The following is a 25,766-nucleotide window of genomic DNA, read 5'->3' as shown; positions in this document are numbered from 1 at the left end:
GCAACAACAGAAACGGAAGCAGCAGCAGAAACAGAAGCAACAAAAACAGAATCAGCAGCAGAAACAGCAGCAACAGAAACAGAAGCAGCTGCAGAAACAGGTTCAGCAGCATAAACAGCAGCAGCAGAAACAGAAGCAGCAGCAGAAGCAAGAGCAGCAGCAGAAACAGTAGCAGCAGAAACAGGAGCAGCAGCAGAAACAGGAGAAGCAGCAGAAACAGGAGTGGCAGCAGAAACAAGAGCGGTAGCAGAAATAGGAGCGGCAGCAGAAACAGGAGCGGCAGCAGAAACAGAAGCAGCAGCAGAACAGTAGCAGCAGAAACAGGAGCAGCAGCAGAAACAGAGGCAGCAGCAGAAATAGCAACAGCAGAAACAAGAGCCGCAGCAGAAATAGCAGCAGCAGAGACAGCAGCAGTAGAAATAGAAGCAGCTGCAGAAACAGAACCAGCAGCAGAAACAGCAGCAGCAGAAACAGCAGCAGCAGAAACAGAGGCAGCAGAAACAGAAGCAGCAGCAGAAACATAAGCAGCTGCAGAAACAGAAGCAGTAGCAGAAACAGCAGCAGCAGAAATAGAAGCAGCAGAAACAGAAGCAGCAGCAGAAATAGTAGCAGCAGAAACAGAAGCAGCAGCAGATACTGCAGCAGCAGAAACAGCAGCAGCAGAAACAGAAGCAGCAGCAGAAACAGAAGCAGCAGCAGAAACAGGAGCAGCAGCAGAAACAGAAGGAGCAGCAGAAAAAGAAGCAGCAGCACAAACAGAGGCAGCAGCAGCAGAAACAAGAACAGCAGCAGAAACAGGAGCAGCAGCAGAAACAGAAGCAGCAGCAGAAACAGAAGCAGCAGCAGAAACAGAATCAGCAGCAGAAACAGAAGCAGCCGCAGAACCAGATGCAGCAGAAAGAGAATCAGCAGCAGAAAAAGAAGCAGCAGCAGAAACAAGAGCAGCAGCAGAAACAGCAGCAGCAGAGACAGCAGCAGCAGAAACATAAGCAATGGAAAAACAGGAGCAGTAGCAGAAACAGCAGCAGCAGAGACATCAGCAGCAGAGGCAGCAGCAGCAGAAAAAGAAGCAGCTGCAGAAACAGGTTCAGCAGCATAAACAGCAGCAGCAGAAACAGAAGCAGCAGCAGAAGCAAGAGCAGCAGCAGAAATAGTAGCAGCAGAAACAGGAGCGGCAGCAGAAACAGGAGAAGCAGCAGAAACAGGAGCGGAAGCAGAAACAGGAGCGGCAGCAGAAACAGAAGTAGCAGCAGAAACAGTAGCAGCAGAAACAGGAGCAGCAGCAGAAACAGAGGCAGCAGCAGAAATAGAAACAGCAGAAACAAGAGCCGCAGCAGAAATAGCAGCAGCAGAGACAGCAGCAGTAGAAATAGAAGCAGCTGCAGAAACAGAACCAGCAGCAGAAACAGCAGCAGCAGAAACAGCAGCAGCAGAAACAGAGGCAGCAGAAACAGAAGCAGAATCAGAAACATAAGCAACTGCAGAAACACAAGCAGTAGCAGAAACAGCAGCAGCAGAAATAGAAGCTGCAGAAACAGAAGCAGCAGCAGAAATAGAAGCAGCAGAAACAGAAGCAGCAGCAGATACTGCAGCAGCAGAAACAGCAGCAGCAGAAACAGAAGCAGCAGCAGAAACAGAAGCAGCAGCAGAAACAGGAGCAGCAGCATAAACAGAAGGAGCAGAAGCAGAAGCAGCAGCACAAACAGAGGCAGCAGCAGCAGAAACAAGAACAGCAGCAGAAACAGCAGCAGCAGCAGAAACAGCAGCAGTAGCAGAAACACAAACAGCAGCAGAAACAGCAGCAGCAGAAACACGAGCAGCAGCAGAAACAGAAGCAGCAGCAGCAGCAGAAAGAGGAGCAGCAGCAGAAACAGGAGCAGCAGCAGTGACAGAAGCAGCAGCAGAAACAAGAGCAGCAGCAGTGACAGCAGCAGCAGCAGAAACAGAATCAGCAGCAGAAACAGAAGCAGCAGAACCAAAATGCAGCAGCAGAAACAGAAGTAGCAGCAGAAACAGAAGCAGCAGATACAGAAGCAGCAGCAGAAACAGAAACAGCAGAAACATAAGCAGCAGCAGAAACAGCAGCAGCAGCAGAAATAGAAGCATAAGAAACAGAAGCAGAGCAGAAACAAGAGCAGCAGCAGAAACAGGAGAAGCAGAGACAGTAGCATCAGAAACAGAAGCAGCTGCAGAAACAGGAGCAGCAGCAGAAACAGAAGCAGCAGAAACAGCAGCAGCAGAGGCAGCTGAAGCGGAAACAGAAGCAGCTGCAGAAACAGGAGCAGCAGCAGAAACAGCAGCAGCAGAAACAGAAGCAGCAGCAGAAAAAGTGCAGCAGCATAAATAGTAGCAGCAGAAACAGCAGCGGCAACAGAAACAGAATCAGCAGCAGAAACAGAGGCAGCTGCAGAAACAGGAGCGGCAGCAGAAACAGAAGCAGCAGAAACAGCAGCAGAAACAGGAGCAGAAGCAGAAACAGGGGCAGCAAAAGAAATAGAAGCAGCAGAAACAACAGCAGCAGCAGAAACAGGAGCGGCAGCAGAACCAGAAGCAGCAGCAGAAACAGGAGCGGCAGCAGAAACTGGAGCGGCAGCAAAAACAGGAGCGGAAGCAGAAAGAAGAGCAGCAGCAGGAACAGCAGCAGCAGCAGAGACAGCAGCAGCAGAAACAGAATCAGCTGCAGATTCAGTAGTGGCAGCAGAAACAGAGGCAGCAGCAGAAATAGAAACAGAAGAAACAAGAGCAGCAGCAGAAACAGCAGCAGCAGAGACAGCAGCAGCAGAAATAGGAGCAGCTGCAGAATAGGAAGCAGCAGCAGAAACAGCAGCAACAGAAACAGCAGCAGCTGCAGAAACAGGAGCGGCAGCAGAAACAGGAGCAGCAGCAGAAACAGGAGCGGCAGCAGAAACAGGTGTGGCAACAGATTCAGAAACAGCAGCAGAAACAGTAGCAGCAGAAACAGCAGCAGCAGAAACAGCAGCAGCAGAAACAGAAGCAGCTGCAGAAACAGGAGCGGCAGCAGAAACAGGGGCAGCAGCAGAAACAGGAGCGGCAGCAGAAACAGGAGTGGCAACAGATTCAGAAACAGCAGCAGAAACAGTAGCAGCAGAAACAGGGGCAGCAGCAGAAACAGGAGCGGCAGCAGAAACATAAGCAGCTGCAGAAACAGAAGCAGCAGCAGAAATAGAAGCTGCAGAAACAGCAGCAGCAGAAACAGAGGCAGCAGAAACATAAGCAGCAGCAGAAACAGAAGCAGCAGCAGAAACAGAAGCAGCAGAAACAGAAGCAGCAGCAGAAACAGAAACAGCAGAAACATAAGCAGCAGCAGAAACAGGAGCAGCAGCAGAAATAGAAGCATTTGAAACAGAAGCAGCAGCAGAAATAAGAGCAGCAGCAGAAACAGGAGAAGCAGAGACAGTAGCATCAGAAACAGAAGCAGCTGCAGAAACAGGAGCAGCAGCAGAAAAAGAAGCAGCAGAAAGAGCAGCAGCAGAGGCAGCTGTAGCAGAAGCAGAAGCAGCTGCAGAAACAGGAGCAGCAGCAGAAACAGCAGCAGCAGAAACAGAAGCAGCAGCAGAAAAATGTGCAGCAGCATAAACATTAGCAGCAGAAACAGCAGCAGCAACAGAAACAGAATCAGCAGCAGAAACAGAGGCAGCTGCAGAAACAGGAGCGGCAGCAGAAACAGAAGCAGCAGAAACAGGAGCAGCAGCAGAAACAGGGGCAGCAAAAGAAATAGAAGCAGCAGAAACAACAGCAGCAGCAGAAACAGGAGCGGCAGCAGAAACAGGAGAAGCAGCAGAAACAGGAGCGGCAGCAGAAACTGGAGCGGCAGCAAAAACAGGAGCGGAAGCAGAAACAAGAGCAGCAGCTGAAACAGCAGCAGCAGCAGAGACAGCAGCAGCAGAAATAGAAGCAGCTGCAGAAACGGAAGCAGCAGCAGAAACAGCAGCAGCAGAAACAGCAGCAGCAGCAGAAATAGAAGCAGCAGAAACAGAAGCAGCACCAGAAACAGCAGCTGCAGAAACAGCAGCAGCAGAAACAGCAGCAGCAGAAACAGGAGCAGCTGCAGAAACAGGAGCGGCAGCAGAAACAGGAGCAGCAGCAGAAACAGGAGCGGCAGCCTAAACAGGTGTGGCAACAGATTCAGAAACAGCAGCAGAAACAGTAGCAGCAGAAACAGGGGCAGAAGCAGAAACAGTAGCAGCAGAAACAGGGGCAGCAGCAGAAACAGCAGCGGCAGCAGAAACAAAAGCAGCTGCAGAAACAGAAGCAGCATTAGATATAGAAGCAGCAGAAACAGCAGCAGCAGAAACAGAGGCAGCAGAAGCAGAAGCAGCAGCAGAAACAAAAGCAGCAGAGACAGAAGCATCAGCAGAAACAGGAGCAACATCAGAAGCAGAATCCGCAGCGGAAAAAGAAGCAGCAGCACAAACAGGAGCAGCAGCAGAAACAGAAGCAGTAGCAGAAACAGAAGCAGCAGAAACAGAATCAGCAACGGAAACAGAAGCAGCTGAAACAGAATCAGCATCAGAAAAAGAAGCAGCGGCAGAAACAGAAGCAGCAGCAGAAACAGTAGCAGCAGAAACAGAAGCAGCAGCAGAAACAGAAACAGCAGAAACATAAGCAGCAGCAGAAACAGGAGCAGCAGCAGAAATAGAAGCATTTGAAACAGAAGCAGCAGCAGAAACAAGAGCAGCAGCAGAAACAGGAGAAGCAGAGACAGTAGCATCAGAAACAGAAGCAGCAGCAGAAACAGGAGCAGCAGCAGAAACAGAAGCAGCAGAAACAGCAGCAGCAGAGGCAGCTGCAGCAGAAACAGAAACAGCTGCAGAAACAGGAGCAGCAGCAGAAACAGCAGCAGCAGAAACAGAAGCAGCAGCAGAAAAAAAGTGCAGCAGCATAAATAGTAGCAGCAGAAACAGCAGCAGCAACAGAAACAGAATCAGCAGCAGAAACAGAGGCAGCTGCAGAAACAGGAGCGGCAGCAGAAACAGAAGCAGCTGAAACAGGAGCAGCAGCAGAAACAGGGGCAGCAAAAGAAATAGAAGCAGCAGAAACAACAGCAGCAGCAGAAACAGGAGCGGCAGCAGAAACAGGAGAAGCAGCAGAAACAGGAGCGGCAGCAGAAACTGGAGCGGCAGCAAAAACAGGAGCGGAAGCAGAAACAAGAGCAGCAGCAGAAACAGCAGCAGCAGCAGAGACAGCAGCAGCAGAAATAGAAGCAGCTGCAGAAACGGAATCAGCAGCAGAAACAGCAGCAGCAGAAAGAGCAGCAGCAGCAGAAATAGAAGCAGCAGAAACAGAAGCAGCACCAGAAACAGCAGCTGCAGAAACAGCAGCAGCAGAAACAGCAGCAGCAGAAACAGAAGCAGCTGCAGAAACAGGAGCGGCAGCAGAAACAGGAGCAGCAGCAGAAACAGGAGCAACATCAGAAACAGGTGTGGCAACAGATTCAGAAACAGCAGCAGAAACAGAATCAGCAGCGGAAACAGAAGCAGCAGCAGAAACAGGAGCGGCAGCAGAAACATAAGCAGCTGCAGAAACAGAAGCAGCAGCAGATATAGAAGCAGCAGAAACAGCAGCAGCAGAAACAGAGGCAGCAGAAGCTGAAGCAGCAGCAGAAACAAAAGCAGCAGAGAAAGAAGCATCAGCAGAAACAGGAGCAACAGCAGAAGCAGAATCAGCAGCGGAAAAAGAAGCAGCAGCAGAAACAGGAGCAGCAGCAGAACCAGAAGCAGCAGCGGAAACAGAAGCAGCAGCAGAAACAGAAGCAGCTGAAACAGAATCAGCAGCAGAAAAAGCAGCAGCAGCAGAAACAGGAGCAACAGCAGAAACAGAATCAGCAGCAGAAACAGAAGCAACAGAAACAGAATCAGCAGCAGAAACAGCAGCAGCAGAAACAGAAGCAGCAGCAGAAACAAGAGCAGCAGTAGAGACAGCAGCAGCAGCAGAAACAGAATCAGCAGCAGAAACAGAAGCAGCAGAACCATAAGCAGCAGCAGAAACAAAAGCAGCAGCAGAAACAGAAGCAGCAGAAACAGAAGCAGCAGCAGAAACAGAAACAGCAGAAACATAAGCAGCAGCAGAAACAGGAGCAGCAGCAGAAATAGAAGCATTAGAAACAGAAGCAGCAGCAGAAACAAGAGCAGCAGCAGAAACAGGAGAAGCAGAGACAGTAACATCAGAAACAGAAGCAGCTGCAAAAACAGGAGCAGCAGCAGAAACAGAAGCAGCTGAAACAGGAGCAGCAGCAGAAACAGGGGCAGCAAAAGAAATAGAAGCAGCAGAAACAACAGCAGCAGCAGAAACAGGAGCGGCAGCAGAAACAGGAGAAGCAGCAGAAACAGGAGCGGCAGCAGAAACTGGAGCGGCAGCAAAAACAGGAGCGGAAGCAGAAACAAGAGCAGCAGCAGAAACAGCAGCAGCAGCAGAGACAGCAGCAGCAGAAATAGAAGCAGCTGCAGAAACGGAATCAGCAGCAGAAACAGCAGCAGCAGAAAGAGCAGCAGCAGCAGAAATAGAAGCAGCAGAAACAGAAGCAGCACCAGAAACAGCAGCTGCAGAAACAGCAGCAGCAGAAACAGCAGCAGCAGAAACAGAAGCAGCTGCAGAAACAGGAGCGGCAGCAGAAACAGGAGCAGCAGCAGAAACAGGAGCAACATCAGAAACAGGTGTGGCAACAGATTCAGAAACAGCAGCAGAAACAGAATCAGCAGCGGAAACAGAAGCAGCAGCAGAAACAGGAGCGGCAGCAGAAACATAAGCAGCTGCAGAAACAGAAGCAGCAGCAGATATAGAAGCAGCAGAAACAGCAGCAGCAGAAACAGAGGCAGCAGAAGCTGAAGCAGCAGCAGAAACAAAAGCAGCAGAGAAAGAAGCATCAGCAGAAACAGGAGCAACAGCAGAAGCAGAATCAGCAGCGGAAAAAGAAGCAGCAGCAGAAACAGGAGCAGCAGCAGAACCAGAAGCAGCAGCGGAAACAGAAGCAGCAGCAGAAACAGAAGCAGCTGAAACAGAATCAGCAGCAGAAAAAGCAGCAGCAGCAGAAACAGGAGCAACAGCAGAAACAGAATCAGCAGCAGAAACAGAAGCAACAGAAACAGAATCAGCAGCAGAAACAGCAGCAGCAGAAACAGAAGCAGCAGCAGAAACAAGAGCAGCAGTAGAGACAGCAGCAGCAGCAGAAACAGAATCAGCAGCAGAAACAGAAGCAGCAGAACCATAAGCAGCAGCAGAAACAAAAGCAGCAGCAGAAACAGAAGCAGCAGAAACAGAAGCAGCAGCAGAAACAGAAACAGCAGAAACATAAGCAGCAGCAGAAACAGGAGCAGCAGCAGAAATAGAAGCATTAGAAACAGAAGCAGCAGCAGAAACAAGAGCAGCAGCAGAAACAGGAGAAGCAGAGACAGTAGCATCAGAAACAGAAGCAGCTGCAAAAACAGGAGCAGCAGCAGAAACAGAAGCAGCTGAAACAGGAGCAGCAGCAGAAACAGGGGCAGCAAAAGAAATAGAAGCAGCAGAAACAACAGCAGCAGCAGAAACAGGAGCGGCAGCAGAAACAGGAGAAGCAGCAGAAACAGGAGCGGCAGCAGAAACTGGAGCGGCAGCAAAAACAGGAGCGGAAGCAGAAACAAGAGCAGCAGCAGAAACAGCAGCAGCAGCAGAGACAGCAGCAGCAGAAATAGAAGCAGCTGCAGAAACGGAATCAGCAGCAGAAACAGCAGCAGCAGAAAGAGCAGCAGCAGCAGAAATAGAAGCAGCAGAAACAGAAGCAGCACCAGAAACAGCAGCTGCAGAAACAGCAGCAGCAGAAACAGCAGCAGCAGAAACAGAAGCAGCTGCAGAAACAGGAGCGGCAGCAGAAACAGGAGCAGCAGCAGAAACAGGAGCAACATCAGAAACAGGTGTGGCAACAGATTCAGAAACAGCAGCAGAAACAGAATCAGCAGCGGAAACAGAAGCAGCAGCAGAAACAGGAGCGGCAGCAGATACATAAGCAGCTGCAGAAACAAAAGCAGCAGCAGATATAGAAGCAGCAGAAACAGCAGCAGCAGAAACAGAGGCAGCAGAAGCTGAAGCAGCAGCAGAAACAAAAGCAGCAGAGAAAGAAGCATCAGCAGAAACAGGAGCAACAGCAGAAGCAGAATCAGCAGCGGAAAAAGAAGCAGCAGCAGAAACAGGAGCAGCAGCAGAACCAGAAGCAGCAGCGGAAACAGAAGCAGCAGCAGAAACAGAAGCAGCTGAAACAGAATCAGCAGCAGAAAAAGCAGCAGCAGCAGAAACAGGAGCAACAGCAGAAACAGAATCAGCAGCAGAAACAGAAGCAACAGAAACAGAATCAGCAGCAGAAACAGCAGCAGCAGAAACAGAAGCAGCAGCAGAAACAAGAGCAGCAGTAGAGACAGCAGCAGCAGCAGAAACAGAATCAGCAGCAGAAACAGAAGCAGCAGAACCATAAGCAGCAGCAGAAACAAAAGCAGCAGCAGAAACAGAAGCAGCAGAAACAGAAGCAGCAGCAGAAACAGAAACAGCAGAAACATAAGCAGCAGCAGAAACAGGAGCAGCAGCAGAAATAGAAGCATTAGAAACAGAAGCAGCAGCAGAAACAAGAGCAGCAGCAGAAACAGGAGAAGCAGAGACAGTAGCATCAGAAACAGAAGCAGCTGCAAAAACAGGAGCAGCAGCAGAAACAGAAGCAGCTGAAACAGGAGCAGCAGCAGAAACAGGGGCTGCAAAAGAAATAGAAGCAGCAGAAACAACAGCAGCAGCAGAAACAGGAGCGGCAGCAGAAACAGGAGAAGCAGCAGAAACAGGAGCGGCAGCAGAAACTGGAGCGGCAGCAAAAACAGGAGCGGAAGCAGAAACAAGAGCAGCAGCAGAAACAGCAGCAGCAGCAGAGACAGCAGCAGCAGAAATAGAAGCAGCTGCAGAAACGGAATCAGCAGCAGAAACAGCAGCAGCAGAAAGAGCAGCAGCAGCAGAAATAGAAGCAGCAGAAACAGAAGCAGAAACAGCAGCTGCAGAAACAGAAGCAGCAGAAACAGCAGCAGCAGAAACAGAAGCAGCTGCAGAAACAGGAGCGGCAGCAGAAACAGGAGCAGCAGCAGAAACAGGAGCAACATCAGAAACAGGTGTGGCAACAGATTCAGAAACAGCAGCAGAAACAGAATCAGCAGCGGAAACAGAAGCAGCAGCAGAAACAGGAGCGGCAGCAGAAACATAAGCAGCTGCAGAAACAGAAGCAGCAGCAGATATAGAAGCAGCAGAAACAGCAGCAGCAGAAACAGAGGCAGCAGAAGCTGAAGCAGCAGCAGAAACAAAAGCAGCAGAGAAAGAAGCATCAGCAGAAACAGGAGCAACAGCAGAAGCAGAATCAGCAGCGGAAAAAGAAGCAGCAGCAGAAACAGGAGCAGCAGCAGAACCAGAAGCAGCAGCGGAAACAGAAGCAGCAGCAGAAACAGAAGCAGCTGAAACAGAATCAGCAGCAGAAAAAGCAGCAGCAGCAGAAACAGGAGCAACAGCAGAAACAGAATCAGCAGCAGAAACAGAAGCAACAGAAACAGAATCAGCAGCAGAAACAGCAGCAGCAGAAACAGAAGCAGCAGCAGAAACAAGAGCAGCAGTAGAGACAGCAGCAGCAGAAACATAAGCAGCTGCAGAAACAGAAGCAGTAACAGAAACAGCAGCAGCAGAAACAGAAGCAGCAGAAACAGAAGCAGCGCCAGAAACAGAAGCAGCAGCAGAAACAGCAGCAGAAACAGCAGCAGCAGAAACAGAAGCAGCAGCAGAAACAAGGGCAGTAGCAGAGACAGCAGCAGCAGCAGAAACAGAATCAGCAGCGGAAACAGAAGCAGCAGCTTAAACAGAATCAGCAGCAGAGAAAGAAGCATCAGCAGAAACAGGAGCAACATCAGAAGCAGAATCCGCAGCGGAAAAAGAAGCAGCAGCACAAACAGGAGCAGCAGCTGAAACAGAAGCAGCAGCAGAAACAGAAGCAGAAGAAACAGAATCAGCAGCGGAAACAGAAGCAGCAGCAGAAACAGAAGCAGCTGCAACAGAATCAGCAGCAGAGAAAGAAGCATCAGCAGAAACAGGAGCAGCAGAAACAGAATCAGCAGTGGAAAAAGAAGCAGCAGCAGAAACAGGAGCAACAGCAGAAACAGAAGCAGCAGCAGGAACAGAAGCAACAGAAACAGAATCAGCAGCAGAAACAGCAGCAGCAGAAACAGAAGCAGCAGCAGAAACAAGAGCAGCAGCAGAGACAGCAGCAGCAGCAGAAACCGAATCAGCAGCAGAAACAGAAGCAGCAGAACCATAAGCAGCAGCAGAAACAGAAGCAGCAGCAGAAACAGAAGCAGCAGAAACAGAAGCAGCAGCAGAAACAGAAACAGCAGAAACATAATCAGCAGCAGAAACAGGAGCAGCAGCAGAAATAGAAGCATTTGAAACAGAAGCAGCAGCAGAAACAAGAGCAGCAGCAGAAACAGGAGAAGCAGGGAGAGTAGCATCAGAAACATAAGCAGCTGCAGAAACAGGAGCAGCAGCAGAAACAGAAGCAGCAGGAACAGCAGCAGCTGCAGAAACAGGAGCAGCAGCAGAAACAGCAGCAGCAGAAACAGAAGCAGCACCAGAAACAGCAGCTGCAGAAACAGCAGCAGCAGAAACAGCAGCAGCAGAAACAGAAGCAGCTGCAGAAACAGGAGCGGCAGCAGAAACAGGAGCAGCTGCGGAAACAGAAGCAGCAGCAGAAACAGAAGCAGCTGAAACAGAATCAGCAGCAGAAAAAGAAGCAGCAGCAGAAACAGGAGCAGCAGAAACAGAATCAGCAGTGGAAAAAGAAGCAGCAGCAGAAACAGGAGCAACAGCAGAAACAGAAGCAGCAGCAGAAACAGAAGCAACAGAAACAGAATCAGCAGCAGAAACAGCAGCAGCAGAAACAGAAGCAGCAGCAGAAACAAGAGCAGCAGCAGAGACAGCAGCAGCAGCAGAAACAGAATCAGCAGCAGAAACAGAAGCAGCAGAACCATAAGCAGCAGCAGAAACAGAAGCAGCAGCAGAAACAGAAACAGTAGAAACATAAGCAGCAGCAGAAACAGGAGCAGCAGCAGAAATAGAAGCATTTGAAACAGATGCAGCAGCAGAAACAAGAGCAGCAGCAGAAACAGGAGAAGCAGAGACAGTAGCATCAGAAACAGAAGCAGCTGCAGAAACAGGAGCAGCAGCAGAAACAGAAGCAGCAGAAACAGCAGCAGCAGAGGCAGCTGCAGCAGAAACAGAAGCAGCTGCAGAAACAGGAGCAGCAGCAGAAACAGCAGCAGCAGAAACAGAAGCAGCAGCAGAAAAAAGTGCAGCAGCATAAATAGTAGCAGCAGAAACAGCAGCAGCAACAGAAACAGAATCAGCAGCAGAAACAGAGGCAGCTGCAGAAACAGGAGCGGCAGCAGAAACAGAAGCAGCAGAAACAGGAGCAGCAGCAGAAACAGGGGCAGCAAAAGAAATAGAAGCAGCAGAAACAACAGCAGCAGCAGAAACAGGAGCGGCAGCAGAACCAGGAGAAGCAGCAGAAACAGGAGCGGCAGCAGAAACTGGAGCGGCAGCAAAAACAGGATCGGAAGCAGAAACAAGAGCAGCAGCAGAAACAGCAGCAGCAGCAGAGACAGCAGCAGCAGAAATAGAAGCAGCTGCAGAAACGGAAGCAGCAGCAGAAACAGCAGCAGCAGAAACAGCAGCAGCAGCAGAAATAGAAGCAGCAGAAACAGAAGCAGCACCAGAAACAGCAGCTGCAGAAACAGCAGCAGCAGAAACAGCAGCAGCAGAAACAGCAGCAGCAGAAACAGAGGCAGCAGAAGCAGAAGCAGCAGCAGAAACAAAAGCAGCAGAAACATAAGCAGCTGCAGAAACAGAAGCAGTAGCAGAAACAGTACCAGCGGAAACAGAAGCAGCAGATACAGAAGCAGCAGCTGAAACAGAAGCAGCAGCAGAAACAAGAGCAGTAGGAGAGACAGCAGCAGCAGCTGAAACAGAATCAGCAGCAGAAACAGAAGCAGCAGCAGAAACAGAATCAGCAGCAGAGAAAGAAGCATCAGCAGAAACAGGAGCAACAGCAGAAACAGAATCAGGAGCAGAAAAAGAAGCAGGAGCAGAAATAGGATCAGCAGCAGAGAGAGCAGCAGCAGAAATAGAAGCAGCTGCAGAAACGGAAGCAGCAGCAGAAACAGCAGCAGCAGAAACAGCAGCAGCAGCAGAAACAGGGCCAGCAAAAGAAATAGAAGCAGCAGAAACAACAGCAGCAGCAGAAACAGGAGCGGCAGCAGAACCAGGAGAAGCAGCAGAAACAGGAGCGGCAGCAGAAACTGGAGCGGCAGCAAAAACAGGAGCGGAAGCAGAAACAAGAGCAGCAGCAGAAACAGCAGCAGCAGCAGAGACAGCAGCAGCAGAAATAGAAGCAGCTGCAGAAACGGAAGCAGCAGCAGAAACAGCAGCAGCAGAAACAGCAGCAGCAGCAGAAATAGAAGCAGCAGAAACAGAAGCAGCACCAGAAACAGCAGCTGCAGAAACAGCAGCAGCAGAAACAGCAGCAGCAGAAACAGCAGCAGCAGAAACAGAGGCAGCAGAAGCAGAAGCAGCAGCAGAAACAAAAGCAGCAGAAACATAAGCAGCTGCAGAAACAGAAGCAGTAGCAGAAACAGTACCAGCGGAAACAGAAGCAGCAGATACAGAAGCAGCAGCTGAAACAGAAGCAGCAGCAGAAACAAGAGCAGTAGGAGAGACAGCAGCAGCAGCTGAAACAGAATCAGCAGCAGAAACACAAGCAGCAGCAGAAACAGAATCAGCAGCAGAGAAAGAAGCATCAGCAGAAACAGGAGCAACAGCAGAAACAGAATCAGGAGCAGAAAAAGAAGCAGGAGCAGAAATAGGATCAGCAGCAGAGAGAGCAGCAGCAGAAATAGAAGCAGCTGCAGAAACGGAAGCAGCAGCAGAAACAGCAGCAGCAGAAACAGCAGCAGCAGCAGAAACAGGGGCAGCAAAAGAAATAGAAGCAGCAGAAACAACAGCAGCAGCAGAAACAGGAGCGGCAGCAGAACCAGGAGAAGCAGCAGAAACAGGAGCGGCAGCAGAAACTGGAGCGGCAGCAAAAACAGGAGCGGAAGCAGAAACAGGAGCGGCAGCAGAAACAGGAGCGGCAGCAGAAACAGGATCATCAGCAGATTCAGTAGTGGCAGCAGAAACAGAGGCAGCAGCAGAAATAGAAAAAGAAGAAACAAGAGCAGCAGCAGAAACAGCAGCAGCAGAGACAGCAGCAGAAATAGAAGCAGCTGCAGAAACGGAATCAGCAGCAGAAACAGCAGCAGCAGAAACAGCAGCAGCAGCAGAAATAGAAGCAGCAGAAACAGAAGCAGCACCAGAAACAGCAGCTGCAGAAACAGAAGCAGCAGAAACAGCAGCAGCAGAAACAGAAGCAGCTGCAGAAACAGGAGCAACATCAGAAACAGGTGTGGCAACAGATTCAGAAACAGCAGCAGAAACAGAATCAGCAGCGGAAACAGAAGCAGCAGCAGAAACAGAAGCAGCTGAAACAGAATCAGCAGCAGAAAAAGAAGCAGCAGCAGAAACAGGAGCAGCAGAAACAGAATCAGCAGTGGAAAAAGAAGCAGCAGCAGAAACAGGAGCAACAGCAGAAACAGAAGCAGCAGCAGAAACAGAAGCAACAGAAACAGAATCAGCAGCAGAAACAGCAGCAGCAGAAACAGAAGCAGCAGCAGAAACAAGAGCAGCAGCAGAGACAGCAGCAGCAGCAGAAACAGAATCAGCAGCAGAAACAGAAGCAGCAGCAGAAACAGAAGCAGCAGAAACAGAAGCAGCAGCAGAAACAGAAACAGCAGAAACATAAGCAGCAGCAGAAACAGGAGCAGCAGCAGAAATAGAAGCATTTGAAACAGAAGCAGCAGCAGAAACAAGAGCAGCAGCAGAAACAGGAGAAGCAGAGACAGTAGCATCAGAAACAGAAGCAGCTGCAGAAACAGGAGCAGCAGCAGAAAAAGAAGCAGCAGAAAGAGCAGCAGCAGAGGCAGCTGTAGCAGAAGCAGAAACAGCTGCAGAAACAGGAGCGGCAGCAGAAACAGCAGCAGCAGAAACAGAAGCAGCAGCAGAAAAATGTGCAGCAGCATAAATAGTAGCAGCAGAAACAGCAGCAGCAGAAACAGAAGCAGCTGCAGAAACAGGAGCGGCAGCAGAAACAGGAGCAGCAGCAGAAACAGGAGCGGCAGCAGAAACAGGTGTGGCAACAGATTCAGAAACAGCAGCGGAAACAGAAGCAGCAGCAGAAACAGAAGCAGCTGAAACAGAATCAGCAGCAGAAAAAGAAGCAGCAGCAGAAACAGGAGCAGCAGAAACAGAATCAGCAGTGGAAAAAGAAGCAGCAGCAGAAACAGGAGCAACAGCAGAAACAGAAGCAGCAGCAGAAACAGAAGCAACAGAAACAGAATCAGCAGCAGAAACAGCAGCAGCAGAAACAGAAGCAGCAGCAGAAACAAGAGCAGCAGCAGAGACAGCAGCAGCAGCAGAAACAGAATCAGCAGCAGAAACAGAAGCAGCAGAACCATAAGCAGCAGCAGAAACAGAAGCAGCAGCAGAAACAGAAGCAGCAGAAACAGAAGCAGCAGCAGAAACAGAAATAGCAGAAACATAAGCAGCAGCAGAAACAGGAGCAGCAGCAGAAATAGAAGCATTTGAAACAGAAGCAGCAGCAGAAACAAGAGCAGCAGCAGAAACAGGAGAAGCAGAGACAGTAGCATCAGAAACAGAAGCAGCTGCAGAAACAGGAGCAGCAGCAGAAAAAGAAGCAGCAGAAAGAGCAGCAGCAGAGGCAGCTGTAGCAGAAACAGAAGCAGCTGCAGAAACAGGGGCAGCAAAAGAAATAGAAGCAGAGAAACAACAGCAGCAGCAGAAACAGGAGCGGCAGCAGAAACAGGAGAAGCAGCAGAAACAGGAGCGGCAGCAGAAACTGGAGCAGCAGCAAAAACAGGAGCGGAAGCAGAAACAAGAGCAGCAGCAGAAACAGCAGCAGCAGCAGAGACAGCAGCAGCAGAAATAGAAGCAGCTGCAGAAACGGAATCAGCAGCAGAAACAGCAGCAGCAGAAACAGCAGCAGCAGCAGAAATAGAAGCAGCAGAAACCGCAGCGGCACCAGAAACAGCAGCTGCAGAAACAGCAGCAGCAGAAACAGCAGCAGCAGAAACAGAAGCAGCTGCAGAAACAGGAGCGGCAACAGAAACAGGAGCAGCAGCAGAAACAGGAGCGGCAGCAGAAACAGGTGTGGCAACAGATTCAGAAACAGCAGCAGAAACAGAATCAGCAGCGGAAACAGAAGCAGCAGCAGAAACAGAAGCAGCTGAAATAGAATCAGCAGCAGAAAAAGAAGCAGCAGCAGAAACAGGAGCAGCTGAAACAGAATCAGCAGTGGAAAAAGAAGCAGCAGCAGAAACAGGAGCAACAGCAGAAACAGAAGCAGCAGCAGAAACAGAAGCAACAGAAACAGAATCAGCAGCAGAAACAGCAGCAGCAGAAACAGAAGCAGCAGCAGAAACAAGAGCAGCAGCAGAGACAGCAGCAACAGCAGAAACAGAATCAGCAGCAGAAACAGAAGCAGCAGCAGAAACAGAAGCAGCAGAAACAGAAGCAGCAGCAGAAACAGAAACAGCAGAAACATAAGCAGCAGCAGAAACAGGAGCAGCAGCAGAAAAAGAAGCATTTGAAACAGAAGCAGCAGCAGAAACAAGAGCAGCAGCAGAAACAGGAGAAGCAGAGACAGTAGCATCAGAAACAGAAGCAGCTGCAGAAACAGGAGCAGCAGCAGAAAAAGAAGCAGCAGAAAGAGCAGCAGCAGAGGCAGCTGTAGCAGAAAAAGAAGCAGCTGCAGAAACAGGAGCAGCAGCAGAAACAGCAGCAGCAGAAACAGAAGCAGCAGCAGAAAAATGTGCAGCAGCATAAATAGTAGCAGCAGAAACAACAGCAGCAACAGAAACAGAATCAGCAGCAGAAACAGAGGCAGCTGCAGAAACAGGAGCGGCAGCAGAAACAGAAGCAGCAGAAACAGGAGCAGCAGCAGAAGCAGGGGCAGCAAAAGAAATAGAAGCAGCAGAAACAGGAGCGGCAGCAGAAACTGGAGCGGCAGCAAAAACAGTAGCGGAAACAGAAACAAGAGCAGCAGAAGAAACAGCAGCAGCAGCAGATACAGCAGCAGCAGAAATAGAACCAGCTGCAGAAACGGAAGCAGCAGCAGAAACAGCAGCAGCAGAAACAGCAGCAGCAGCAGAAATAGAAGCAGCAGAAACAGAAGCAGCACCAGAAACAGCAGCTGCAGAAACAGCAGCAGCAGAAACAGCAGCAGCAGAAACAGGAGCAGCTGCAGAAACAGGAGCGGCAGCAGAAACAGGAGCAGCAGCAGAAACAGGAGCGGCAGCCTAAACAGGTGTGGCAACAGATTCAGAAACAGCAGCAGAAACAGTAGCAGCAGAAACAGGGGCAGCAGCAGAAACAGCAGCAGCAGAAACAGAAGCAGCTGCAGAAACAGGAGCGGCAGCAGAAACAGGAGCAGCAGCAGAAACAGGAGCAACATCAGAAACAGGTGTGGCAACAGATTCAGAAACAGCAGCAGAAACAGAATCAGCAGCGGAAACAGAAGCAGCAGCAGAAACAGAAGCAGCTGAAACAGAATCAGCAGCAGAAACAGAAGCAGCAGCAGAAACAGGAGCAGCAGAAACAGAATCAGCAGTGGAAAAAGAAGCAGCAGCAGAAACAGGAGCAACAGCAGAAACAGAAGCAGCAGCAGAAACAGAAGCAACAGAAACAGAATCAGCAGCAGAAACAGCAGCAGCAGAAACAGAAGCAGCAGCAGAAACAAGAGCAGCAGCAGAGACAGCAGTAGCAGCAGAAACAGAATCAGCAGCAGAAACAGAAGCAGCAGCAGAAACAGAAGCAGCAGAAACAGAAGCAGCAGCAGAAACAGAAACAGCAGAAACATAAGCAGCAGCAGAAACAGGAGCATCAGCAGAAAAAGAAGCAGCAGAAAGAGCAGCAGCAGAGGCAGCTGTCGCAGAAGCAGAAGCAGCTGCAGAAACAGGAGCGGCAGCAGAAACAGCAGCAGCAGAAACAGAAGCAGCAGCAGAAAAATGTGCAGCAGCATAAATAGTAGCAGCAGAAACAGCAGCAGCAGAAACAGAAGCAGCTGCAGAAACAGGAGCAGCAGCAGAAAAAGAAGCAGCAGAAAGAGCAGCAGCAGAGGCAGCTGCAGCAGAAACAGAAGCAGCTGCAGAAACAGGGGCAGCAAAAGAAATAGAAGCAGCAGAAACAACAGCAGCAGCAGAAACAGGAGCGGCAGCAGAACCAGGAGAAGCAGCAGAAACAGGAGCGGCAGCAGAAACTGGAGCGGCAGCAAAAACAGGATCGGAAGCAGAAACAAGAGCAGCAGCAGAAACAGCAGCAGCAGCAGAAACAGAATCAGCAGCAGAAACAGAAGCAGCAGCATAAACAGAAGCAGCAGAAACAGAAGCAGCAGCAGAAACAGAAACAGCAGAAACATAAGCAGCAGCAGAAACAGCAGCAGCAGCAGAAATAGAAGCATTTGAAACAGAAGCAGCAGCAGAACAAGAGCAGCAGCAGAAACAGGAGAAGCAGAGACAGTAGCATCAGAAACAGAAGCAGCTGCAGAAACAGGAGCAGCAGCAGAAAAAGAAGCAGCAGAAAGAGCAGCAGCAGAGGCAGCTGTAGCAGAAAAAGAAGCAGCTGCAGAAAAATGTGCAGCAGCATAAATAGTAGCAGCAGAAACAACAGCAGCAACAGAAACAGAATCAGCAGCAGAAACAGAGGCAGCTGCAGAAACAGGAGCGGCAGCAGAAACAGAAGCAGCAGAAACAGGAGCAGCAGCAGAAACAGGGGCAGCAAAAGATATAGAAGCAGCAGAAACAGGAGCGGCAGCAGAAACTGGAGCGGCAGCAAAAACAGTAGCGGAAACAGAAACAAGAGCAGCAGAAGAAACAGCAGCAGCAGCAGATACAGCAGCAGCAGAAATAGAACCAGCTGCAGAAACGGAAGCAGCAGCAGAAACAGCAGCAGCAGAAACAGCAGCAGCAGCAGAAATAGAAGCAGCAGAAACAGAAGCAGCACCAGAAACAGCAGCTGCAGAAACAGCAGCAGCAGCAACAGCAGCAGCAGAAACAGGAGCAGCTGCAGAAACAGGAGCGGCAGCAGAAACAGGAGCAGCAGCAGAAACAGGAGCGGCAGCCTAAACAGGTGTGGCAACAGATTCAGAAACAGCAGCAGAAACAGAATCAGCAGCGGAAACAGAAGCAGCAGCAGAAACAGAAGCAGCTGAAACAGAATCAGCAGCAGAAACAGAAGCAGCAGCAGAAACAGGAGCAGCAGAAACAGAATCAGCAGTGGAAAAAGAAGCAGCAGCAGAAACAGGAGCAACAGCAGAAACAGAAGCAGCAGCAGAAACAGAAGCAACAGAAACAGAATCAGCAGCAGAAACAGAATCAGCAGCAGAAACAGAAGCAGCAGCAGAAACAGAAGCAGCAGAAACAGAAGCAGCAGCAGAAACAGAAACAGCAGAAACATAAGCAGCAGCAGAAACAGGAGCATCAGCAGAAAAAGAAGCAGCAGAAAGAGCAGCAGCAGAGGCAGCTGTCGCAGAAGCAGAAGCAGCTGCAGAAACAGGAGCGGCAGCAGAAACAGCAGCTGCAGAAACAGAAGCAGCAGCAGAAAAATGTGCAGCAGCATAAATAGTAGCAGCAGAAACAGCAGCAGCAGAAACAGAAGCAGCTGCAGAAACAGGAGCAGCAGCAGAAAAAGAAGCAGCAGAAAGAGCAGCAGCAGAGGCAGCTGCAGCAGAAACAGAAGCAGCTGCAGAAACAGGGGCAGCAAAAGAAATAGAAGCAGCAGAAACAACAGCAGCAGCAGAAACAGGAGCGGCAGCAGAACCAGGAGAAGCAGCAGAAACAGGAGCGGCAGCAGAAACTGGAGCGGCAGCAAAAACAGGATCGGAAGCAGAAACAAGAGCAGCAGCAGAAACAGCAGCAGCAGCAGAGACAGCAGCAGCAGAAATAGAAGCAGCTGCAGAAACGGAATCAGCAGCAGAAACAGCAGCAGCCGAAACAGAAGCAGCTGCAGAAACAGGAGCGGCAGCAGAAACAGGAGCAGCAGCAGAAACAGGAGCGGCAGCGGAAACAGGTGTGGCAACAGATTCAGAAACAGCAGCAGAAACAGAATCAGCAGCGGAAACAGAAGCAGCAGCAGAAACAGAAGCAGCTGAAACAGAATCAGCAGCAGAAAAAGAAGCAGCAGCAGAAACAGGAGCAGCTGAAGTGGAATCAGCAGTGGAAAAAGAAGCAGCAGCAGAAACAGGAGCAACAGCAGAAACAGAAGCAGCAGCAGAAACAGAAGCAACAGAAACAGAATCAGCAGCAGAAACAGCAGCAGCAGAAACAGAAGCAGCAGCAGAAACAAGAGCAGCAGCAGAGACAGCAGCAGCAGCAGAAACAGAATCAGCAGCAGAAACAGAAGCAGCAGAACCATAAGCAGCAGCAGAAACAGAAGCAGCAGCAGAAACAGAAGCAGCAGAAACAGAAGCAGCAGCAGAAACAGAAATAGCAGAAACATAAGCAGCAGCAGAAACAGGAGCAGCAGCAGAAATAGAAGCATTTGAAACAGAAGCAGCAGCAGAAACAAGAGCAGCAGCAGAAACAGGAGAAGCAGAGACAGTAGCATCAGAAACAGAAGCAGCTGCAGAAACAGGAGCAGCAGCAGCAGAAAAAGAAGCAGCAGAAAGAGCAGCAGCAGAGGCAGCTGTAGCAGAAACAGAAGCAGCTGCAGAAACAGGGGCAGCAAAAGAAATAGAAGCAGAGAAACAACAGCAGCAGCAGAAACAGTAGCGGCAGCAGAACCAGGAGAAGCAGCAGAAACAGGAGCGGCAGCAGAAACTGGAGCAGCAGCAAAAACAGGAGCGGAAGCAGAAACAAGAGCAGCAGCAGAAACAGCAGCAGCAGCAGAGACAGCAGCAGCAGAAATAGAAGCAGCTGCAGAAACGGAATCAGCAGCAGAAACAGCAGCAGCAGAAACAGCAGCAGCAGCAGAAATAGAAGCAGCAGAAACCGCAGCGGCACCAGAAACAGCAGCTGCAGAAACAGCAGCAGCAGAAACAGCAGCAGCAGAAACAGAAGCAGCTGCAGAAACAGGAGCGGCAACAGAAACAGGAGCAGCAGCAGAAACAGGAGCGGCAGCAGAAACAGGTGTGGCAACAGATTCAGAAACAGCAGCAGAAACAGAATCAGCAGCGGAAACAGAAGCAGCAGCAGAAACAGAAGCAGCTGAAATAGAATCAGCAGCAGAAAAAGAAGCAGCAGCAGGAACAGGAGCAGCTGAAACAGAATCAGCAGTGGAAAAAGAAGCAGCAGCAGAAACAGGAGCAACAGCAGAAACAGAAGCAGCAGCAGAAACAGAAGCAACAGAAACAGAATCAGCAGCAGAAACAGCAGCAGCAGAAACAGAAGCAGCAGCAGAAACAAGAGCAGCAGCAGAGACAGCAGCAACAGCAGAAACAGAATCAGCAGCAGAAACAGAAGCAGCAGCAGAAACAGAAGCAGCAGAAACAGAAGCAGCAGCAGAAACAGAAACAGCAGAAACATAAGCAGCAGCAGAAACAGGAGCAGCAGCAGAAATAGAAGCATTTGAAACAGAAGCAGCAGCAGAAACAAGAGCAGCAGCAGAAACAGGAGAAGCAGAGACAGTAGCATCAGAAACAGAAGCAGCTGCAGAAACAGGAGCAGCAGCAGAAAAAGAAGCAGCAGAAAGAGCAGCAGCAGAGGCAGCTGTAGCAGAAAAAGAAGCAGCTGCAGAAACAGGAGCAGCAGCAGAAACAGCAGCAGCAGAAACAGAAGCAGCAGCAGAAAAATGTGCAGCAGCATAAATAGTAGCAGCAGAAACAACAGCAGCAACAGAAACAGAATCAGCAGCAGAAACAGAGGCAGCTGCAGAAACAGGAGCGGCAGCAGAAACAGAAGCAGCAGAAACAGGAGCAGCAGCAGAAACAGGGGCAGCAAAAGAAATAGAAGCAGCAGAAACAGGAGCGGCAGCAGAAACTGGAGCGGCAGCAAAAACAGTAGCGGAAACAGAAACAAGAGCAGCAGAAGAAACAGAGGCAGCAGCAGATACAGCAGCAGCAGAAATAGAACCAGCTGCAGAAACGGAAGCAGCAGCAGAAACAGCAGCAGCAGAAACAGCAGCAGCAGCAGAAATAGAAGCAGCAGAAACAGAAGCAGCACCAGAAACAGCAGCTGCAGAAACAGCAGCAGCAGAAACAGCAGCAGCAGAAACAGGAGCAGCTGCAGAAACAGGAGCGGCAGCAGAAACAGGAGCAGCAGCAGAAACAGGAGCGGCAGCCTAAACAGGTGTGGCAACAGATTCAGAAACAGCAGCAGAAACAGTAGCAGCAGAAACAGGGGCAGCAGCAGAAACAGCAGCAGCAGAAACAGAAGCAGCTGCAGAAACAGGAGCGGCAGCAGAAACAGGAGCAGCAGCAGAAACAGGAGCAACATCAGAAACAGGTGTGGCAACAGATTCAGAAACAGCAGCAGAAACAGAATCAGCAGCGGAAACAGAAGCAGCAGCAGAAACAGAAGCAGCTGAAACAGAATCAGCAGCAGAAACAGAAGCAGCAGCAGAAACAGGAGCAGCAGAAACAGAATCAGCAGTGGAAAAAGAAGCAGCAGCAGAAACAGGAGCAACAGCAGAAACAGAAGCAGCAGCAGAAACAGAAGCAACAGAAACAGAATCAGCAGCAGAAACAGCAGCAGCAGAAACAGAAGCAGCAGCAGAAACAAGAGCAGCAGCAGAGACAGCAGTAGCAGCAGAAACAGAATCAGCAGCAGAAACAGAAGCAGCAGCAGAAACAGAAGCAGCAGAAACAGAAGCAGCAGCAGAAACAGAAACAGCAGAAACATAAGCAGCAGCAGAAACAGGAGCATCAGCAGAAAAAGAAGCAGCAGAAAGAGCAGCAGCAGAGGCAGCTGTCGCAGAAGCAGAAGCAGCTGCAGAAACAGGAGCGGCAGCAGAAACAGCAGCAGCAGAAACAGAAGCAGCAGCAGAAAAATGTGCAGCAGCATAAATAGTAGCAGCAGAAACAGCAGCAGCAGAAACAGAAGCAGCTGCAGAAACAGGAGCAGCAGCAGAAAAAGAAGCAGCAGAAAGAGCAGCAGCAGAGGCAGCTGCAGCAGAAACAGAAGCAGCTGCAGAAACAGGGGCAGCAAAAGAAATAGAAGCAGCAGAAACAACAGCAGCAGCAGAAACAGGAGCGGCAGCAGAACCAGGAGAAGCAGCAGAAACAGGAGCGGCAGCAGAAACTGGAGCGGCAGCAAAAACAGGATCGGAAGCAGAAACAAGAGCAGCAGCAGAAACAGCAGCAGCAGCAGAGACAGCAGCAGCAGAAATAGAAGCAGCTGCAGAAACGGAATCAGCAGCAGAAACAGCAGCAGCAGAAACAGCAGCAGCAGCAGAAATAGAAGCAGCAGAAACAGCAGCAGTACCAGAAACAGCAGCTGCAGAAACAGCAGCAGCAGAAACAGCAGCAGCCGAAACAGAAGCAGCTGCAGAAACAGGAGCGGCAGCAGAAACAGGAGCAGCAGCAGAAACAGGAGCGGCAGCGGAAACAGGTGTGGCAACAGATTCAGAAACAGCAGCAGAAACAGAATCAGCAGCGGAAACAGAAGCAGCAGCAGAAACAGAAGCAGCTGAAACAGAATCAGCAGCAGAAAAAGAAGCAGCAGCAGAAACAGGAGCAGCTGAAGCAGAATCAGCAGTGGAAAAAGAAGCAGCAGCAGAAACAGGAGCAACAGCAGAAACAGAAGCAGCAGCAGAAACAGAAGCAACAGAAACAGAATCAGCAGCAGAAACAGCAGCAGCAGAAACAGAAGCAGCAGGAGAAACAAGAGCAGCAGCAGAGACAGCAGCAACAGCAGAAACAGAATCAGCAGCAGAAACAGAAGCAGCAGCAGAAACAGAAGCAGCAGAAACAGAAGCAGCAGCAGAAACAGAAACAGCAGAAACATAAGCAGCAGCAGAAACAGGAGCAGCAGCAGAAATAGAAGCATTTGAAACAGAAGCAGCAGCAGAAACAAGAGCAGCAGCAGAAACAGGAGAAGCAGAGACAGTAGCATCAGAAACAGAAGCAGCTGCAGAAACAGGAGCAGCAGCAGAAAAAGAAGCAGCAGAATGAGCAGCAGCAGAGGCAGCTGTAGCAGAAGCAGAAGCAGCTGCAGAAACAGGAGAAGCAGCAGAAACAGCAGCAGCAGAAACAGAAGCAGCAGCAGAAAAATGTGCAGCAGCATAAATAGTAGCAGCAGAAACAGCAGCAGCAACAGAAACAGAATCAGCAGCAGAAACAGAGGCAGCTGCAGAAACAGGAGCGGCAGCAGAAACAGAAGCAGCAGAAACAGGAGCAGCAGCAGAAACAGGGGCAGCAAAAGAAATAGAAGCAGCAGAAACAACAGCAGCAGCAGAAACAGGAGCGGCAGCAGAAACAGGAGAAGCAGCAGAAACAGGAGCGGCAGCAGAAACTGGAGCGGCAGCAAAAACAGGAGTGGAAGCACAAACAAGAGCAGCAGCAGAAACAGCAGCAGCAGCAGAGACAGCAGCAGCAGAAATAGAAGCAGCTGCAGAAACGGAAGCAGCAGCAGAAACAGCAGCAGCAGAAACAGCAGCAGCAGCAGAAATAGAAGCAGCAGAAACAGAAGCAGCACCAGAAACAGCAGCTGCAGAAACAGCAGCAGCAGAAACAGCAGCAGCAGAAACAGGAGCAGCTGCAGAAACAGGAGCGGCAGCAGAAACAGGAGCAGCAGCAGAAACAGGAGCGGCAGCCTAAACAGGTGTGGCAACAGATTCAGAAACAGCAGCAGAAACAGTAGCAGCAGAAACAGGGGCAGCAGGAGAAACAGTAGCAGCAGAAACAGGGGCAGCAGCAGAAACAGCAGCGGCAGCAGAAACAAAAGCAGCTGCAGAAACAGAGGCAGCATTAGATATAGAAGCAGCAGAAACAGCAGCAGCAGAAACAGAGGCAGCAGAAGCAGATGCAGCAGCAGAAACAAAAGCAGCAGAGAAAGAAGCATCAGCAGAAACAGGAGCAACATCAGAAGCAGAATCCGCAGCGGAAAAAGAAGCAGCAGCACAAACAGGAGCAGCAGCAAAAACAGAAGCATTAGCAGAAACAGAAGCAGCAGAAACAGAACGAGCAGCGGAAACAGAAGCAGCTGAAAGAGAATCAGCAGCAGAAAAAGAAGCAGCAGCAGAAACAGAAGCAGCAGCAGAAACAGAAGCAGCAGAAACAGAAGCAGCAGCAGAAACAGAAACAGCAGAAACAGAAGCAGCTGCAGAAACAGGAGCGGCAGCAGAAACAGGAGCAGCAGCAGAAACAGGAGCAACATCAGAAACAGGTGTGGCAACAGATTCAGAAACAGCAGCAGAAACAGAATCAGCAGCGGAAACAGAAGCAGCAGCAGAAACAGAAGCAGCAGAAACAGAAACAGCAGAAACAGAAGCAGCAGCAGAAACAGGAGCAGCAGAAACAGAATCAGCAGTGGAAAAAGAAGCAGCAGCATAAACAGGAGCAACAGCAGAAACAGAAGCAGCAGCAGAAACAGAAGCAACAGAAACAGAATCAGCAGCAGAAACAGCAGCAGCAGAAACAGAAGCAGCAGCAGAAACAAGAGCAGCAGCAGAGACAGCAGTAGCAGCAGAAACAGAATCAGCAGCAGAAACAGAAGCAGCAGCAGAAACAGAAGCAGCAGAAACAGAAGCAGCAGCAGAAACAGAAACAGCAGAAACATAAGCAGCAGCAGAAACAGGAGCATCAGCAGAAAAAGAAGCAGCAGAAAGAGCAGCAGCAGAGGCAGCTGTCGCAGAAGCAGAAGCAGCTGCAGAAACAGGAGCGGCAGCAGAAACAGCAGCAGCAGAAACAGAAGCAGCAGCAGAAAAATGTGCAGCAGCATAAATAGTAGCAGCAGAAACAGCAGCAGCAGAAACAGAAGCAGCTGCAGAAACAGGAGCAGCAGCAGAAAAAGAAGCAGCAGAAAGAGCAGCAGCAGAGGCAGCTGCAGCAGAAACAGAAGCAGCTGCAGAAACAGGGGCAGCAAAAGAAATAGAAGCAGCAGAAACAACAGCAGCAGCAGAAACAGGAGCGGCAGCAGAACCAGGAGAAGCAGCAGAAACAGGAGCGGCAGCAGAAACTGGAGCGGCAGCAAAAACAGGATCGGAAGCAGAAACAAGAGCAGCAGCAGAAACAGCAGCAGCAGCAGAGACAGCAGCAGCAGAAATAGAAGCAGCTGCAGAAACGGAATCAGCAGCAGAAACAGCAGCAGCAGAAACAGCAGCAGCAGCAGAAATAGAAGCAGCAGAAACAGCAGCAGTACCAGAAACAGCAGCTGCAGAAACAGCAGCAGCAGAAACAGCAGCAGCCGAAACAGAAGCAGCTGCAGAAACAGGAGCGGCAGCAGAAACAGGAGCAGCAGCAGAAACAGGAGCGGCAGCGGAAACAGGTGTGGCAACAGATTCAGAAACAGCAGCAGAAACAGAATCAGCAGCGGAAACAGAAGCAGCAGCAGAAACAGAAGCAGCTGAAACAGAATCAGCAGCAGAAAAAGAAGCAGCAGCAGAAACAGGAGCAGCTGAAGCAGAATCAGCAGTGGAAAAAGAAGCAGCAGCAGAAACAGGAGCAA

The sequence above is a fragment of the Carcharodon carcharias genome, chromosome 1 (genome assembly GCF_017639515.1).
Source record: "Carcharodon carcharias isolate sCarCar2 chromosome 1, sCarCar2.pri, whole genome shotgun sequence".
Taxonomy (NCBI): domain Eukaryota; kingdom Metazoa; phylum Chordata; class Chondrichthyes; order Lamniformes; family Lamnidae; genus Carcharodon; species Carcharodon carcharias.
This window is presented reverse-complemented; position numbering follows the sequence as displayed.